General features: G+C 59.8%; 1 protein-coding gene and 5 non-coding genes across 6 annotated transcripts in view; 2 read left to right on the top strand and 4 right to left on the bottom strand.

The window, feature by feature from the left end:
- Positions 1 to 17229, bottom strand: part of LOC120375640 (zinc finger protein 850-like) — a gene marked incomplete at its 3' end in the record, with an annotated part of 811498 nt that overhangs the window by 373472 nt on the left and 420797 nt on the right. The gene's annotated exons all lie outside the window — the stretch shown is intronic.
- Positions 2804 to 2876, top strand: TRNAR-UCG. The gene has a single exon. It is a non-coding gene; the product is annotated as a tRNA-Arg (tRNA).
- TRNAQ-UUG lies at positions 3898 to 3969 on the bottom strand. Its single transcript has one exon. It is a non-coding gene; the product is annotated as a tRNA-Gln (tRNA).
- Positions 7155 to 7228, bottom strand: TRNAI-AAU. Its single transcript has one exon. It is a non-coding gene; the product is annotated as a tRNA-Ile (tRNA).
- TRNAA-CGC lies at positions 7341 to 7413 on the top strand. Its single transcript has one exon. It is a non-coding gene; the product is annotated as a tRNA-Ala (tRNA).
- On the bottom strand, positions 9967 to 10040 carry TRNAI-AAU. The gene has a single exon. It is a non-coding gene; the product is annotated as a tRNA-Ile (tRNA).

Here is a 17229-nt window from a genome sequence, read left to right as displayed (position 1 = left end):
GGCCTGCCTAGTGTTTTCTGACAGCTGATCTCCCATTGGCCCTCGCGCGGGACGGGTCTCTGAAAGCTGGTCTCCCATTGGGCCCTCCCCACCTGACGTTTCCGACGGGCTCAGCTCCCATTGGTGACGTTGTCTGACAGCGTGCGGGGCGGAGCCGCCAGGGCCTTGTGCGCTCAGAGCTCAGCGCCGCCCGCGAGAAGCGGCGCGAGGCCGCGCGGGGCGGGTCCCGCTGCCGGGCGGAGGGACCGAGACCGCAGCCGCGGCGCCGCCTCCCGCCTGGCGCGAAGCCGCAGCACCGGGGGGGTCACAGGGCGCGAGGCGCTTCCGCGCGCGGCTGTTTCCTGCCGGTCGCGGGGTGACGGGTCCTGCCCGGGGCGGCCGCGGGGTCCCGATGGCAGCGGGGGGCTCTGGCGTCCGCCCGCCCGCGGCGGCTGGGAGCTGCGGGGCCCCCTGCACTGGCCGGGGGCTGCGGCTCCTCCTCACCCCCCCGCCCGGTGACTGGGAGCGCCGGGCTCTGCCTGCGGTGTCTGAGCGCCGGGGGCTCCTCTCCTGCCCGGGGCGGCCGGGAGCGCCCGGGGCGGCGGCTTCTCCTCACCCGCCCACCCCCCGGGGACTGGGAGCTCCGGGCTCGGCCTGCGGTGTCTGAGCGCCGGGGGCTCCTCTCCTGCCCGGGGCGGCCGGGAGCTCCCGGGGCTGCGGCTCCTCCTCACCCCTCACCCCCCCGGTGACCGGGAGCTCCGGGCTCTGCCTGCGGTGTCTGAGCGCCGGGGGCTCCTCTCCTGCCCGGGGCGGCCGGGAGCTCCCGGGCTGCGGCTCTCCTCACCCCGCCCGGTGACTGGGAGCTCCGGGCTCTGCCTGCGGTGTCTGAGCGCCGGGGCTCCTCTCCTGCCCGGGCGGCCGGGAGCTCCGGGGCTGCGGCTCCTCCTCACCCCGGTGACTGGGAGCTCGGGCTCTGCCTGCGGTGTCTGAGCGCCGGGGCTCCTCCTGCCTGGGCGGCCGGGAGCTCCCGGGCTGCGGCTCCTCCTCACCCCCGGTGACTGGGAGCTCCGGGCTCGGCCTGCGGTGTCTGAGCGCCGGGGGCTCCTCTCCTGCCTGGGGCGGCCGGGAGCTCCCGGGCTGCGGCTTCTCCTCACCTCCCCGGTGACTGGGAGCTCCGGGCTCTGCCTGCGGTGTCTGAGCGCCGGGGCTCCTCCTGCCCGGGCGGCCGGGAGCTCCCGGGGCTGCGGCTCCTCCTCACCCCTCCCGGTGACTGGGAGCTCCGGGCTCCGCCTGCGGTGTCTGAGCGCCGGGGCTCCTCTCCTGCCCGGGCGGCCGGGAGCTCCCGGGGCTGCGGCTCCTCCTCACCCCGGTGACTGGGAGCTCGGGCTCTGCCTGCGGTGTCTGAGCGCCGGGGGCTCCTCTCCTGCCTGTGGCGGCCGGGAGCTCCCGGGGCTGCGGCGCTGCAGGGTCTGTGAGCAACGACGTGGGGCTGCGGGGCCCTCCCGCCATCAAGGCCTGTTGGGAAATCCCGGGTCCCTCCGCAGCGGCTGGGAGCTCTGGGGTCCGCTCGTAGGAGCTGCAGGGTCCATACGCAGTGGGGTGGGGCTGGGGGGGCCCCCCGGCCACCCTGGGCGGCTGGGAGCTCCTGGGTCTGCCTGTGGGAGCTGTGGGGAGTTGTGGGGTTTGGGGGGGAGGAGGGGGCTCCAGGCTGCAGGGTGGGGCCGAGGGATTCAGAGTGCAGGAGGGGGCTGTGGGTTGAGGCAGGGGTCGGGGTCCTGTAGGGGGTGATGGCTCTGGGGTGGGGGCAGGGATGAGGGGTTGCAGGTGTGGGCGGACGCTCTGGGCGGGGGCCGGGGGGTGTGGGCTCTGGGGTGCCCGCGGGGGCTCTGGGTTTGGGGGGGTTCAGGGCTGGGGCAGGGGGTTGGGGTGCAGACTTACCTCGGGCGGCTCCTGGTCAGCGGTGCAGCAGGGGGGACCTACTAGCCACTTCCAGGGCACAGTGCGGTGCCCTAGGACACGTAGGGACCAGCCTGCCTGAGCCCCGCAGCACCGCTGACCGGACTTTATAACCTGGTCACCCCACTGGGAGCTCCAGGGTCCCCCTGTCCCATGTGGTACCTGGGAGCTCTGGGATCCACCCATGGCAGCTGGGAGCTGTGGGGTCCATCTGTGGTGGCATGGACCTGTGGGAGCCACTTCCGACACTGGTGGCTGATAGCTGTGAGGCCCCCACCGGCCGACAGCTCCAATCTTGCTGCCGCAGGGCTGAGGTGGAAAATGTCACTGAGATCTCTGAAAGTCACAGATTCTGTGACCCCCTTTATATAATCTTAGCCTTAATAGTTGTTGACTGTCTCTCTCAATCTAGTGGTCTGCTCTAGCGCAGATGGGACAGGGAAGACAGACGCTCACCCCCCAGCACAGGTTTGGGCAGAAATGGTTCTTGGGCTATTTGCTGAGCATGCAGAGGACTTGTCCAGGCCGGTGGAGCAGCTCAGCCAGATGAGGAGCTGGAAGAAGGAGACTTGAGCAGCCTGGACATCCCACTTTTTCTCCACAGCCACTGCCTGTCAGCAGGATTCCTCCTCCTCCTCAGTGAGACCAAATCTAAGCACCTAGATAGCTGGTCTGTCCGCTGCACCCCAATCCCTCATGCCTGAGCCTCCCTGCCAAAGCCCTGCACCTGGCTCCAGAGAATTGTCTCACATCTCGCTGGGAACTCGACTTCTTGTGCCCAGAGAGTCTCGGCCCCCCTCAGTAGAGGACCTGAGAAACACAGTGTCTGCCTTTTCCAAATAAGTGCTTGGAAAGGTTTTGTTCTTGTGACCACGTGGCCTAATGGATAAGGCGTCTGACTTCGGATCAGGCGATTGAGGGTTCGAGTCCCTTCGTGGTTGTGCTTGTGCAGTTTTACCTTTGTGCTGAACGTCCTGCTCCCTTCAGGGCTGGAACCTCTTCTTGGCCGCTCAGGCCAATGCTCTGGCTTCAGCTAGAGCCCCGGGAAGGAGTTGGGGGTTGGGGGTCACAAAGGCTGGGGCATGAGCCCCAGGTGGTTCCAGTCTCGCCTTTGCCCTTCCTGACTTGCCAAAGAAAATGGGCGGCTGCCCAGGCTAGCGTGTGGAGCAGTTTCCCTCTTCCAAGTGTGCGCCTGTCCCTGTGCTGGAGGGTACTTGCTAAATAGCACCTTGGGAGCCTGGGTGTTTCTCTGCTTCTCGCCAGCTGGGCAAAAGCCTCTTGGGGTAAAATCTCCTGCCCCACTGCCAAAGTCAGCACCATGAGTGGGAACGGTAAGAGGCCCCACCAGGGGGGCTGGCCCTGCTTTCCTACCGTCTTCTGATGTTGGCCACAGAGCGACAGCAGCCGCCCTGCATGCTGGTCTGTGGGTGGCCTTCAGTGGGTGTTTGGCATGGCAGGGAGCAGCCTGGCTGGGTGTTTTTGTGCCTGTCTGAAGGCCGCACATAGGCATGGTCCTGCCCTCCTCTTGCCCTGCCCTCGGTTGCTCTGTGGCTTTTAAGCCTTCCCTTGGAGCTGTCAGCACCAGCCGCCTCTGCTCCAGGTGCCCAGAGGAGGAGAGGGGCTGGGCTCCAGCCTGGGAAGCCTGGCCCTGGCCCTCCTTCCTTTAAATGCCATGTGGGCAAGAGGAAGAGTGTGGCAGCTGCAGCTACAGGGACCAAAGTTGTGGACATCAGGTGAAGCAGCAAGAAACCCAACCATCAGGTCAACCCGCAGGAATCTCAGCCAGACTGTTAAGTTCTAGGACCCCACCCTCTAGCGGCCCAGCTGGACCAAAGACCCATCTCCAGTGGGCACCAATGACCCAGGAGGAGGAGAAAAAAACATCCACTCTATCTAGACAAGGAGAGGATAGCCAAGCACATTGAGCTCTAAGGCTTTGCAGCAAACCAACATATCTGCCGGAGGTCCCACTGAAATTTGAACTCAGATTCCAGGATTCAAAGTCCTGAGTGCTGCCCATTACACCATGGGACCTGCTGCTGTTTTGTTTTTTAGACCCCTGTGACTCTCAGCTGGCTGGTTTGCAGTCTGCACTTATTGCTTCCCACCAGCGGCTTCCTCTCGCAGGACTCTCTCTCCTCCTCCAGCGACTGTGGTCCTGCACTACCGGATCCCCGGGTCCTGCCCTGACTCTCCACATCCCCCTGCTTTGTCTCCATTCCCTTCAGGCTGCAAAAATGTCAGGGGAGGCTGCCCCTCCCTTCACTCGGTGCTCCCGCTCATATCAGCCAACTGCAGCCTCATCTCCTGGAACTCGGGCAGCTGTCGCTTGACCCGGTCGTACAGTCACAGGCTGACTGGCTCCCCTGCCTGGATGCTCTTATGGAAATCCCACAGGCGACGCTGCAGGACTTGGCACTGTTGGTTTCTTTAATGTTGTGGTGTTTGCCCGACTGCTGGAACAAAGCCGCCAACTCCTCCCTCACTGACTCCCACCAATCCCCCTGGTTGCCATAGAACCCTCTGATGCTTTCCTGTTCTGCCAACACCACCAGGCCTCGCCCCCCTGCTCCTTTATCTTGCAAGCTCTGGATGTTCAGCTTCCAATATCCTCTGCTCTAGGTAGGGGACAGGGGTGGCTCCAAGCACCAGCGCAGCAAGCTGCAGGAGGTGGCCTGCCGATCGCTGTGAGGGTGGCAGTCAGGCTGCCTGCAGGAGGTCCCCTGGTAATGCGCATTAGGCGATGCCTGCGGGAGCTCTGCCAGTCCTGCGGCTTCAGTGGCAATTCGGTGGTGGTTACGCCGAAGGCACAGGACCGGCAGACCTCCCACAGGCATGCCGCCGAATCCGCCTTACCAGAGGACCTCCGGCAGGTGTTGGGATAGATCTGTATTACATTATATACTAATGTTAGATGTGTAGAAAGTGTGACTAGAAAGGAGCAGTGTGATGGTGCTGCCCGTGGGAGCCAGCTGAGGTCACTCAATCAGGGTGAACTGCAAACAAAAGGGGGCAGACACACCCCAAACGCTGGTGGTTATTCTAATACTTAGATTTACCAACCAGCACAAAACAGCTTCTGTAGCACCTCACTGGTCACTTAGAAGTCCAAACCACGCAGTTCCCTTAAAGTGCCCAGCCTCAGGCCTCCGTCCAGACACACACATCAGATATGATGATGATTCCTGAAAATCTGATCTCATTATATAAAAGAAAAGGTTCTTCCAATCCCAAAGGATCAGCCACACACCCAGGTTCAATTATAACTTAGATCTTACCCAAAATACACACTATAGCCAATTCTTATTAACTAAGCTAAAATTTATTAAAAAAGAAAAGAGAGAGAGAGAGTGTTGGTTAAAAGATCAATATACAGACAGACTTGAATTCAATTCTTGAGGTTCAGATGCATAGTACAGATGAGCTTGTAGTTGCCAAAAGTCCTTTTAGAAATAGTCCAGAGGTGATAGTCCAATGTCCGTATTCAGGGTGACTCCAGTCAGTGACTCGGGATCTCAATCCTTATGGCTTAAGGTTTCCCCGTCTTAAATCCCAAAGCAGATCTGAGATGAAGCAGGATCATGTCCCAGGGTTCCTATATATTTCCAGCAGCCTTTCAGCCTGAGAAAATAATAGGCTTAACTCCTTCTCCCAAACATCCTGGCAATTAGCACAGGGTAATTTACCCATTAAACAGTTCAGATACAGGTTAGCACAACCTTCAAAGAGACACAGAGACAATAATACTATTTGACTCAAGTATCATCATAAATATTAATATTCCTTTTTTGATCTTTGAATTAAAACTACAGCAATAGACAAGACTTGTTTGCTGACATCAAACATCTTAGCAAAAACCTTAGCAAACATCTCCCCTTCAACCTCTAACAATGCAGACTTGCATTTCAGAGATCTGTTCATTTACACATCTTCCTAACCAGTCCTTAAGGTTCACCCATGGGTCAGGTCAGTGGGTGAGGTGAGTTAATTAACTCTTTCTGGCCCTGTCACCTTTCAATGAAATATTATATTATACTCATAACGTCACAGGAGGTCAGGAATAGGACAGCAGGGGGTGAGGGGCACCAGCAGAGCTGTGAGTCTGGAGGTCAGGACTGGGATGGCAGGGGCTGCGGGTCGGGAGTGAGGGGCACTGTCAGAGCTGGAGGGAGCGCAGGGGGCTGCGGGTCGGGAGTGAGGGGCACCAGCAGAACTGTGAGTCTGGAGGTCAGGACTGTATGACTCTGGCAGGGTGGCCATTTAGAAATCTTTTCCTTGCTTTTCTTTTTCGCCTGGCCCCAGCGTTAGGACCGTTTGGGTGTTTCAGTGTGTGTGTTTTCCCATTTGGAGGCATTTGGAAGTTTGGAAGGGGAGCCGAAAGAGGAGTCTCTTTCACAAGCAAGTTGGCTTTCTGCACAGGTAGGGCCCTTGGCCGTAAAGCTTAGCTCCGTCAGTGCGTCTGCATGGGGTTCCTCCAGTGCCTCAAGAGCCCGTGCTAAACTCTCGGTGTGGGCGTTTGGCTTCCGCCAGTCAGAGTGCCGTGCCTGCGTCTTCCCACGGCCAGCTCCCGTGAGGCACGCATAACTTGGGAGGAAAGGGGTAGAAGAGAAAGCAAGTGAAACTGACTTGGAGTGGTGGTGCCCCTGGGCGGAGTGGTCCTCCTGCTCCTTCCTGTCGGAGGGGTGGGCTCGAGTGTGGGCTTGGGGGGTCTGGTGGTGGGCGGTGGGAGGATGGTGTCCAGGGAAGTCCCAAAGGTCACCCTGCGCCGGCGGAGTGTGAAGCCTCTCCCCTAGGTTGGGGTGCCGAGTATTAAGCCTTCCTCTGTGGCTTGGGCTGGGGAGGGTGATCCGGCGTCGGGTCCATTTGGGTGGAGCTGTCGGCCGGCAAGAATTCGGGCCATGAGGTCAACCCTCTGTGGACAATGGGGGTGAGCCGGCAGGCCTGTGATTTTGGCTTCGCGGGCGGGCAGCTCAAGCCTGGCCTCCTATGAGCCTAGAAGGCAGCCGGCCGGGCTCACCCATCTCCTCCCCAGGCCCAAGTTCCTTTCAGGCAGCAGATGGAGCGAGGAGCCCAGGGAGGGGAGACCAAGGAGGTGTCCGGAGCCTCATCCTGCCTGGTGCCCAGCAGGGCTCTTGCCCGCTCCCGGCCCACCTGGTTTTGGCCTCTGCCACCCCTAGCAGTCAGCCAAAAGAGCAGAAGTCACCCTCTCCCTCCCGCAGTGGCCAGCATGGGGCTTGAACCCATGACCTTGGTGTTATTAGCACCACGCTCTAACCAGCTGAGCTAGCCAGCCTACGAGAAGCCCTCCCTTGCCTGACCCTTTTGGAAGGAGTCACCGGCTGGCGCGGGGAACGATGTGGCCTCCGTTATCGAATGGCTGGATCGAGACGCCACCTGCCAAGGTAGGGGAATTAGCTCAAGTGGTAGAGTGCTCGCTTCGCATGCGAGAGGCAGCGGGATCAATGCCCGCATTCTCCAGTGGCAAGGCAGCCGCGGGATCTTCTCTTGCCCTTCTTTTAGAAGCCATGGACAGTCAGCCGGCTCAGCTCCTCCAGTGGCCTCCATCCCTCTCCCCGCTTGGCCTCCCAAAAAGCCAGCCCTTGCGGAGCACAAAGCTCTTCCTCCCCGGCCCTTCTCCCCCTTGCGCTGACTGGGAGGCTGGAGACAGCTGGGGGAAGTTAGCTCAAATGGAAGAGCATGGGAGAAGTAGTCAGACCCAGACACACATTCTCCAGCCTGCTCTGCTCTGCTTTGCTCTGCTGGGCTGGGCTCTAGTGGGGGACCTGCACCTTTCTTTCTGAGCTCTCACTGGAGCACAATCCCTTTCCTCCTCCCTCCCTGCTAGTCTACGCCAAGCTCATTGGCCGGGAGGGAGAGCCACTCAAATACACAATTACTCACATCCCAGGGGTCCATGAAGGGAATGAGGAGATGGGCGGGGTGGCACGCGATACCAGCTCAGCTGAGACCGTGAGACCTCGCAGCCTCCTGATCTCAGGCAGCATGGCAGCCGTGGAGCAGAGCAGAGCACGCAGACAGCTTGGAGACAGCCAAAGCGGGGAAGGGCTGCGTTGGTCTGGAAGAGGGAGTCGGTGGCTGTCTATCCTGGCGGAGGCAGGGTCGTTTTGCTGTATGCTAGGCCAGGGTCCAGGGAGTCTGCTAGAGTTGCTGAGCTGGGCCTGCTCCTGGCTTTGCTTGGGTTAGAGGAAAGTGGTGAAGATAAGAACGGCCATCCTGGGTGAGACCGATGGTCCATCTAGGCCACTATCACGTCTTCTGTCAGTAACCGATGCCAGGCGCTTCAGAGGCAATGGCCAGAGAAGGCAATCGTCAAGTGATCTATCCCTGCGTTGTCTTCTGAAGTTTGGTGCTTGTTTCAGGGGCTAACTCTCAGCCCAGACACACTCCAGGGAGGGAGCATTGGTGTTTGTGCCGAGGAGCGTGGCTGGGACTCGGACCCCCTTCCCCAGCTCTGGGTAGCGTCCCCCCTCCCCATTTCAGGCTGTGTTCTGCTTAAGGCCACAAAGCCCTTGCCTTTTTTTGCCCGGTGCCTGAGAGTCAGGCCAGCAGCGGGGAATTAGCTCAAGCGGCAGAGCGCTCGCTTTGCACGCGAGAGGTAGTGGGGGACGCCGCCCGCATTCTCCAAGCCTGTCGACTAAGGGCTCCTGATGAGCGTGGTGGACGGGAGAGCCGGCCATCTGACTTTTGGCCTTGCTGCCCGTAGCGGTCAGGCCGAAAAATCCAAAGCCACCCTCCCCAAGCCCACAGCCACCCAGGGGCTGCTCTGCACCATCTTGCCTCCACGAGTGCCGCACTCTGACCAGCTGAACCAGGCAAGCCACGGGAAGCTTCTCAAGGTCTTCCCCTGGTGTGGGCTTGGATGCGAAAAGCACCTGGCCGTTCATCAGCTGTTTAAGAAGTGTGCAGAGTAGGAGTAGCGATGGGGCTGTAGCCTTCCACAGCATCTCAGTTTGGGCAGCTTTCCATTCCCCTTTTCTGTGTAATGTCCCTCCCACGGGGTTCACTTGCGGAGCTGTACGACTCTGGCAGGGTGGCCATTTAGAAATCTTTTCCTTGCTTTTCTTTTTCGCCTGGCCCCAGCGTTAGGACCGTTTGGGTGTTTCAGTGTGTGTGTTTTCCCATTTGGAGGCATTTGGAAGTTTGGAAGGGGAGCCGAAAGAGGAGTCTTTTTCACAAGCAAGTTGGCTTTCTGCACAGGTAGATCCCTTGGCCTTAAGGCTTAGCTCCGTCAGTGCGTCTGCATGGGGTTCCTCCAGTGCCTCAAGAGCCCGTGCTCAACTCTCGGTGTGGGGCATTTGGCTTCCGCCAGTCAGAGTGCCGTGCCTGCGTCTTCCCAGGGCCGGCTCCCGTGAGGCGCGCATAACTTGGGAGGAAAGGGGTAGAAGAAGAAGGAAGTGAAGCTGACTTTGAGTGGTGGTGCCCCTGGGCGGAGTGGTCCTCCTGCTCCTTCCTGTCAGAGGTGTGGGCTCGAGTGTGGGCTTGGGGGGTCTGGCTGTGGGCGGTGGGAGGATGGTGTCCAGGGAAGTCCCAAAGGTCACCCTGCGCCGGCGGAGTGTGAAGCCTCTCCCCTAGGTTGGGGTGCCGAGGATTAAGCCTTCCTCTGTGGCTTGGGCTGGGGAGCGTGATCAGGCGTCGGGTACATTTGGGTGGAGCTGGCGGCCGGCAAGAATTTGGGCCATCAGGTCAACCCTCTGTGGACAATGGGGGTGAGCCGGCAGGCCTGCGATTTTGGCTTCGCGGGCGGGCAGCTCAAGCCTGGCCTCCTATGAGCCTGGAAGGCAGCCGGCCGGGCTCACCCGTCTCCTCCCCGGGCCCAAGTTCCTTTCAGGCAGCAGGTGGAGCGAGGAGCCCAGGGAAGGGAGACCAAGGAGGTGTCCGGAGCCTCCTCCTGCCCGGCGCTTGCGCCCGCGCCCAGCAGGGCTCTTGCCTGCTCCCGGCCCACCTGGTTTTGGCCTCTGCCACCCCTAGCAGTCAGCCAAAAGAGCAGAAGTCACCCTCTCCCTCCCGCAGTGGCCAGCATGGGGCTTGAACCCATGACCTTAGCGGTATTAGCACCACGCTCTAATCAGCTGAGCTAGCCAGCCTACAGGAAGCCCTTCCTTGCCTGACCCTTTTGGAAGGAGTCACCGGCTGGCGCGGGGAACGATGTGGCCTCCGTTATCGAATGGATGGATCAAGACACCATCCCCTAAGGTAGGGGAATTAGCTCAAGTGGTAGAGCGCTTGCTTCGCATGCGAGAGGCAGCGGGATCAATGCCCGCATTCTCCAGCGGCAAGGCAGCCACAGGACCTTCTCTTGCCCTTCTTTTAGAAGCCATGGACAGTCAGCCAGCTCAGCTCCTCCAGTGGCCTCCATCCCTCTCCCCGCTTGGCCTCCCAAAAAGCCAGCCCTTGCGGAGCACAAAGCTCTTCCTCCCCAGCCCTTCTCCCCCTTGCGCTGACTGGGAGGCTGGAGACAGCTGGGGGAAGTTAGCTCAAATGGAAGAGCATGGGAGAAGTAGTCAGACCCAGACACACATTCTCCAGCCTGCTCTGCTCTGCTGGGCTGGGCTCTAGTGGGGGACCTGCACCTTTCTTTCTGAGCTCTCACTGGAGCACAATCCCTTTCCTCCTCCCTCCCTGCTAGTCTACGCCAAGCTCATTGGCCGGGAGGGAGAGCCACTCAAATACAGAATTACTCACATCCCAGGGGTCCATGAAGGGAATGAGGAGATGGGCGGGGTGGCACGCGATACCAGCTCAGCTGAGACCGTGAGACCTCGCAGCCTCCTGATCTCAGGCAGCATGGCAGCCGTGGAGCAGAGCAGAGCACGCAGACAGCTTGGAGACAGCCAAAGCGGGGAAGGGCTGCGTTGGTCTGGAAGAGGGAGTCGGTGGCTGTCTATCCTGGCGGAGGCAGGGTCGTTTTGCTGTATGCTGGGCCAGGGGCCAGGGAGCCTGCTAGAGTTGCTGAGCTGGGCCTGCTTCTGGCTTTGCTTGGGTTAGAGGAAAGTGGTGAAGATAAGAACGGCCCTCCTGGGTGAGACCGATGGTCCATCTAGGCCACTATCACGTCTTCTGACAGTAACCGATGCCAGGCGCTTCAGAGGCAATGGCCAGAGCAGGCAATCGTCAAGTGATCTATCCCTGTTTTGTCTTCTGAAGTTTGGTGCTTGTTTCTGGGGCTAACTCTCACCCCAGACACACTCCAGGGAGGGAGCGTTGGTGTTTGTGCCGAGGAGCGTGGCTGGGACTCGGACCCCCTTCCCCAGCTCTGGGTAGCACCCCCCCCTCCCCATTTCAGGCTGTGTTCTGCTTAAGGCCACAGAGCCCTTGCCTTTTTTTGCCCGGTGCCTGAGAGTCAGGCCAGCTGTGGGGAATTAGCTCAAGCGGCAGAGCGCTCGCTTTGCATGCGAGAGGTAGTGGGGGGCGATGCCCGCATTCTCCAAGCCTGTCGACTAAGGGCTCCTGATGAGCGTGGTGGACGGGAGAGCCGGCCATCTGACTTTTGGCCTTGCTGCCCGTAGCGGTCAGGCCGAAAAATCAAAAGCCACCCTCCCCAGGCCCACAGCCACCCAGGGGCTCCTCTGCACCATCTTGCCTGAGTGGGTGGAAGTTGAGCCTGGCACTGAGCTGATGCGCTGAGGGTTATTTGCACTGTGTGCTTCACATGGAGGTGAAAACACGGGGCACAGATCTTTGAGCACAACCCCCATCCTGAGGAATGGGGGGGGGGCTGCATAAAGAGAGACCGGCTCTCCCTGGCGGGGCTGCAGCGGCTCTTCACAGGGGCAGTCCCACTGCCAATTGGTACCAGAGTTTTGAAAACCTCCTTTTCTGGGCTGGCTCCTCTCTCTCTAGGGAGACTGGCGACCCCAAACTTCCCAGAAACCATCATAGCGAGGCCAACCTGAGCACAGACACCTGCTCAGCACCCCAGGGTGCAGCCCTGAACTCCGGCAATCGGCTACACTCAGCTGCCCACCCAACAAGCGTTACACGCAGGAGCCTTCGTGCCCTGCGTGTTCAGCTCCCTCCCAGCGCCAGCTTTAAACTCCGCTGCTCAGTTCTAAGCTTTGGCCACACGGGGGCAGCCTGGAGCTCAGCCAACGCCTCCCGTTGCTGGTTGCATTTCCCGCTCCTCGTGGCAGGTTCACACCCCGCAGGCAGATCTCTGAACCGGAGCCGAACCGTTCCCCAAATCCAGCGCTTTAGCAGCAGCTTTGCTAGGAAAGTGCTGACGTCCCCAAGTAACGTAAGAGCCAGAGCGCTGTGTCCAGGATCTTCTCTTGGGCCCCTCACCGTGGTGTCTGTCAGGCGCAAGGAGAAACCAGGGAAATGTTTTCATGGCGTTTAAGGGCAGAAGGGGCCATTAGCTCAGCTAGTCTGACCCCCGAATAACACAGAATTACACCATGACACACATTGATCCCACAGACCTTAGATAGATCAAAGCGTTTCAGCTCTCAGGACGGAGGCTAAACTGGGTGCCAGAGGCAGCGAACAAGGGGCCCCCAAGGCAATGGCAGGGAGCTGACGAGGTGAAATATGCCCAGATGATCCCAGCAGGCGACCCACCCCCATGCTGCAGAGGTGGGAATCCCTGTTCCTCCTGCCCTTAAGAATCTCTGGTGGTAAGTGGGTCCCCCCAGTTCCCCAGATAAGAATCCTCCATGTGGTTTCCCTGGCTTCACCTCCAGATAAGAACATTGTGTGGAGGGGGTGGGAGGAAGGTTGTCTGGCAGATATGTGAAGGGGGACTGTGTCTCCCTGTCTGGCCCAGGCTCCTTGGAGGAAGTGATCTCAGTGTGTCTGGCTGTCTCCATTCCTCCCACCCATAAGAATCCCTGGTGTGTGGGTGCACCCTAGACCATTAAGGATCTCTGGTGGGTGGGTGTCTCTCTCCCCCTAGTCAGGCGCTCTGGGGCGTGCCTGTATAAAAAGAGACTTTGACTCACCCAGGCTGGGCTGCCATCATGGAACAGACCAGGTCCTTCTGTGGAGGGTTTGCGTTCCTCCAATGATGTGATCTCAGTGTGTGTGGGTGTCCCTGTCCCTTCAACCCTTAACAATCCCTGGTGCGTGGGTGCGCTGGGCCCCATTATAATCCCCTCTGTCTTACCCCCCATGAGGGATCCGGTGGATGTGGGTGTTCTCCACGCTACTGGGGGTGTCTGGTGCCCCTGTCCCTCCTGGTTAATAGTGGAGTGTGTGGGTGTCCCCCCCGCCCATTAAGGATCCGTGTTGTGCGGATGCCCCCGTTCTTCTAATTAAGAATGGTGCAACGGAGCATATGGGTGTGTCCCCCACCCCATGAACTAGCTCCCATGTATGGTTCCCCTGCCCCCATCCAGGCTCTGTGGGTGTCACTGTTCCGCTTTTCAAGACCCGTGTTGCAGGGGGCGTCCCTCCCCCCAAGTCAGAATCCCCAGCATGTGGGTGCTCCCATCCCCCCTCCAGGCTCTGCGGGGGGGGGGGGTCTTAAAAGAGACCATGTCTCACTGTCTTGCCCAGGCTACGCTGCAGGGGCTACTCACAGGCACAACCCCACTACTGATCAGCACAGGAGTTTTGACCTGCTCTGTTTCCGACCTGGGCCGGTTCACCCCTCCTTAGGCAACCTGGAGACCCTGAGCTTCCCAGGGATCACCATATTGATGCTGAACGTAACGCAGACACCTGATTGGCACAGCCCCCTGCAGCCCATAACTCCTGAGCGCAAGCGATCCGCTGGCCTCAGCCTCCCCAGGAGCTGGGATCACAGGCACCAGCCGGCTTATTTTGCTGCCTGGCAGCTGGAGCTTTAAACTCTGCTTGTGAGCTCTGTGCCTTGGCCAGACGGGGACAGCCTGGAACTGGGAAATGCTCCTGGTTCTCCCGCCCCCGTCTCATGTCGAGCTGCAGGCGCCGCTGTCCTGCCAGGTAAGATCCCGGATGTTTTGGTGCCCCCCATCCCCCATCCAGGAGCTCAGGTGTCCGGGTACCTCTGCCCCCCATACAGAATCCTGGATGTGTGGGTGTCCGTCCCTCTGCAGAGGATCCCGGAGTGTGGATGCCCTTGTCCCTCTCTAGAAGATCCTGGGTGTGTGGGTGCCACTCTCCCCCCCGTAGATCTCTGGTGGGTGGGTCCCCAGGGTGTGAGCGCTCCCATTCCCCGATACAGGCTGGGGGAGGGGGGGGGTATAACTGGCTCTCCCTGTCCTGCCCAGGAGGTGCTACAGCAGCTGTTCACAGGGGCAGCAACCCCACTGTCACCCTGCAGCTTTAACCTGCTCCAGGGGTGACCTGCTTCACCCTCCTGTGGGAGCCTGGGGACTCCGAACTTCCCAGAGTCACCTGATTGATGCCGAGCTTAGCACAGACACCGGCTCAGCATGGCAGGGTGCAGCCCTGACCATAGGTGGCAGGTTTGTATAATTTTTGGTGGGGCCCAAAATGGTGGTGCCCCCCCCACTCCCGCCCTGTAAGCCGATATAAAATGAAGCTACAACACGTCAGTACCACAAGATTACAAGGTTGGAAGGGTAGGGGTTCCTGGGGCCTGTCATGGGACATGGCGCTGGGGGGGTTGGTGGGGGCTGTGGTTGGGTGGGGCAGTCTGGGGACAGGCAGCAATTGGATAGGCATGGGAGTCCAGGGGGTTTATCAGGGGACAGGTAGGGGGTGGGGTCCTGGGGGAACGTGGGGTGGGGTCTCAGGAGGGGCTGTTGGGGACAAGGAGAAGGGTGGCTTAGATAGGGGCTGGGGTCCCAAGGGGCAGTTAGGGGCAGTTGTCTCAGGAGTGGGTAACGGGGGACAAGGACCAGTGGTGCTTAGATAGGGGGTGGGGATCCTGGGGGGCAGTTGGGGCAGGGGTCTGGGGAGGGGGCAATCAGCGGCCAGGGGCTGGGATTCAAAGGGCTCTGAGCTGCTGGCAGCCGCGGGGAGCCCTGAGCCCTTTAAATCCCAGCCGCCGCGGCTGGGATTCAAAGGGCTCTGGGCTCTCTGCCCCTGCTGGCAGCCCAGAGCCCTCCGATTCCCAGCCCCGGCTGAGATTTAAAGGGCTCTGGGCTCCCCGCGGTTGCAGGCAGCCCAGAGCCCTCTGATTCCTGGCTGCGGCTGGGATTTAAAAGGCTCTGGGTTCCCCGCCGCAGCGGGCAGCCCAGAGCCCTCTGATTCCCAGCCACGGCTGGGATTTAAAAGGCTCTGGGCTCCCTGCAGCAGCGGGCAGCCCAGAGCCCTCTGATTCCCAGCCGCGGCTGAGATTTAAAGGGCTCTGGGTTCCCCGCGCTTGTAGGCAGCCCAGAGCCTCTGATTCCCGGCCGCGGCTGGGATTTAAAGGGCTCTGGGCTCCCCGCGCTTGTAGGCAGCCCAGAGCCCTCTGATTCCCAGCCGTGGCTGAGATTTAAAGGGCTCTGGGCTCCCCGCGGTTGCAGGCAGCCCAGAGCCCTCTGATTCCCGGCCGCGGCTGGGATTTAAAGGGCTCTGGGCTTCCCGCGGTTGCAGGCAGCCCAGAGCCCTCTGATTCCCGGCCGCGGCTGGGATTTAAAAGGCTCTGGGCTCCCTGCAGCAGCGGGCAGCCCAGAGCCCTCTGATTCCCAGCCGCGGCTGGGATTTAAAGGGGCAAAACCTAGCTCCAAATATTGGTGGAGCAGAGCCCCTGATTTTGAATATTCCTGGGGCTTTAGCTCCACGAGCCCATATAAGTTGGCGCCCATGGCCCTGACCCCTGACAACCAGCTTCCCTCCGCCTCCTGCTGCACAGCGAGGATCCCACGCGAGAGCCTTTGTGCCCCACGTGTCCAGCCAGGTCCGTTCCAGCTCCAGCTTTCAACTCTGCTTGTGTGCTCCCATCTCCGGCCACACGGGGCAGCACTAACGGCCTCATCTAAATTTGACCCTTCAGACCGCAGATTATAACCCAGCGGGCAGATTATAGCCCAGGAAGCCAAATCCTTCCCCAAACTGACAGCTGAAGCAGAAGATCCCCTTGGAAAGATCAGGAATTTTGCCTTTAAAAACAAGGAAAATGTGCATTGGTCTCTTCTGTCTACAGAGAGAGATTGAAGAAACTCAATTGATTTCATTGACTGGAGGTTAAGGGGGATTTAGTCACTGATTTTAAATACACAGTTTTAAAAATTCCCAGAGGGGGGAATATCTGATTTTAAAGGGTTCTTTAATTCACCAGACAAAGGTTGAACACGACCCAATTGGTTTGCAGTCAATGTCACAAAACGCCAACAGGAAATTACCATTTTTTAACCGTGAGGCTAATTATCTAGTGGAACAAGTTCTGTGCAGGAATTGGTTAAATCCCCATCACTGCCCTCTGTAAATCAAGACCGCAGCTCTTGCTGCGAGACACCTGGTGTGTGGGTGTCCCTGTTCCCCCTTCAGAACCTCTGGTACATGGTGCTTCCCTCCTCCCAGTTCAAGATCCCCATCATGCGGGTGCTCCCATCCAGGATCTCTGGTGGGTGTCTCTGTCCCCCACCCCATGAACTAGCTCCCGTGTGTGGTTTCCCCTGCCTGCCCCCATCCAGGATCTGTGGGTGTCTCTGTTCCCCTTTTCAAGATCCGTGTTGCAGGAGGGCATCCCTCCCCCCAAGTCAGAATCCCCAGCATGTGGGTGCTCCCATCCCCCCCTCCAGGCTCTGCGGGGGGTGTCTGTATAAAAAGAGACCATGTCTCACTGTCTTGCCCAGGCTATGCTGCAGGGGCTATTCACAGGTGTGATCCCACTACTGATCAGTACAGGAGTTTTGACCTGCTCTGTTTCTGACCTGGGCCGGTTCACCCCTCCTTAGGCAACCTGGGGACCCCAAGCTTCCCCGGGATCACCATATTGATGCTGAACTTAGTGCAGACACCTGATCGGCACAGCCCCCTGCAGCCCAGAACTCCTGAGCTCAAGTGATCCACCAGCCTCAGCCTCCCCAGAAGCTGGGATCACAGGCACCAGCCACAGAGCCCGGCTTAGTTTGCTGCCTGGCAGCTGGAGCTTTAAACTCTGCTTGTGAGCTCTGTGCCTTGGCCAGACGGGGACAGCCTGGAACTGGGAAATGCTCCTGCTCCCCCCGCCCCCGTCTCATGTCGAGCTGCAGGCGCCGCTGTCCTCCCAGGTAAGATCCCGGATGTTTCAGTGCCCCCCTTCCCCCGCCCAGGTGTCCGGGTACCTCTACCCCCCATACAGAATCCTGGGTGTGTGGGTGTCTGTCCCTCTGCAGAGGATCCCGGAGTGTGGATGCCCTTGCCCCCCCCTACAAGATCCTGGGTGTGTGGGTGCCACTCTCCCCCCCCTAGAAGATCTCT

This window comes from Mauremys reevesii, linkage group 12 (genome assembly GCF_016161935.1).
Source record: "Mauremys reevesii isolate NIE-2019 linkage group 12, ASM1616193v1, whole genome shotgun sequence".
Lineage (NCBI taxonomy): Eukaryota > Metazoa > Chordata > Testudines > Geoemydidae > Mauremys > Mauremys reevesii.
The sequence above is the reverse complement of the archived record's forward strand: the minus strand, read 5'-3'. Positions and strand labels throughout refer to the sequence as shown.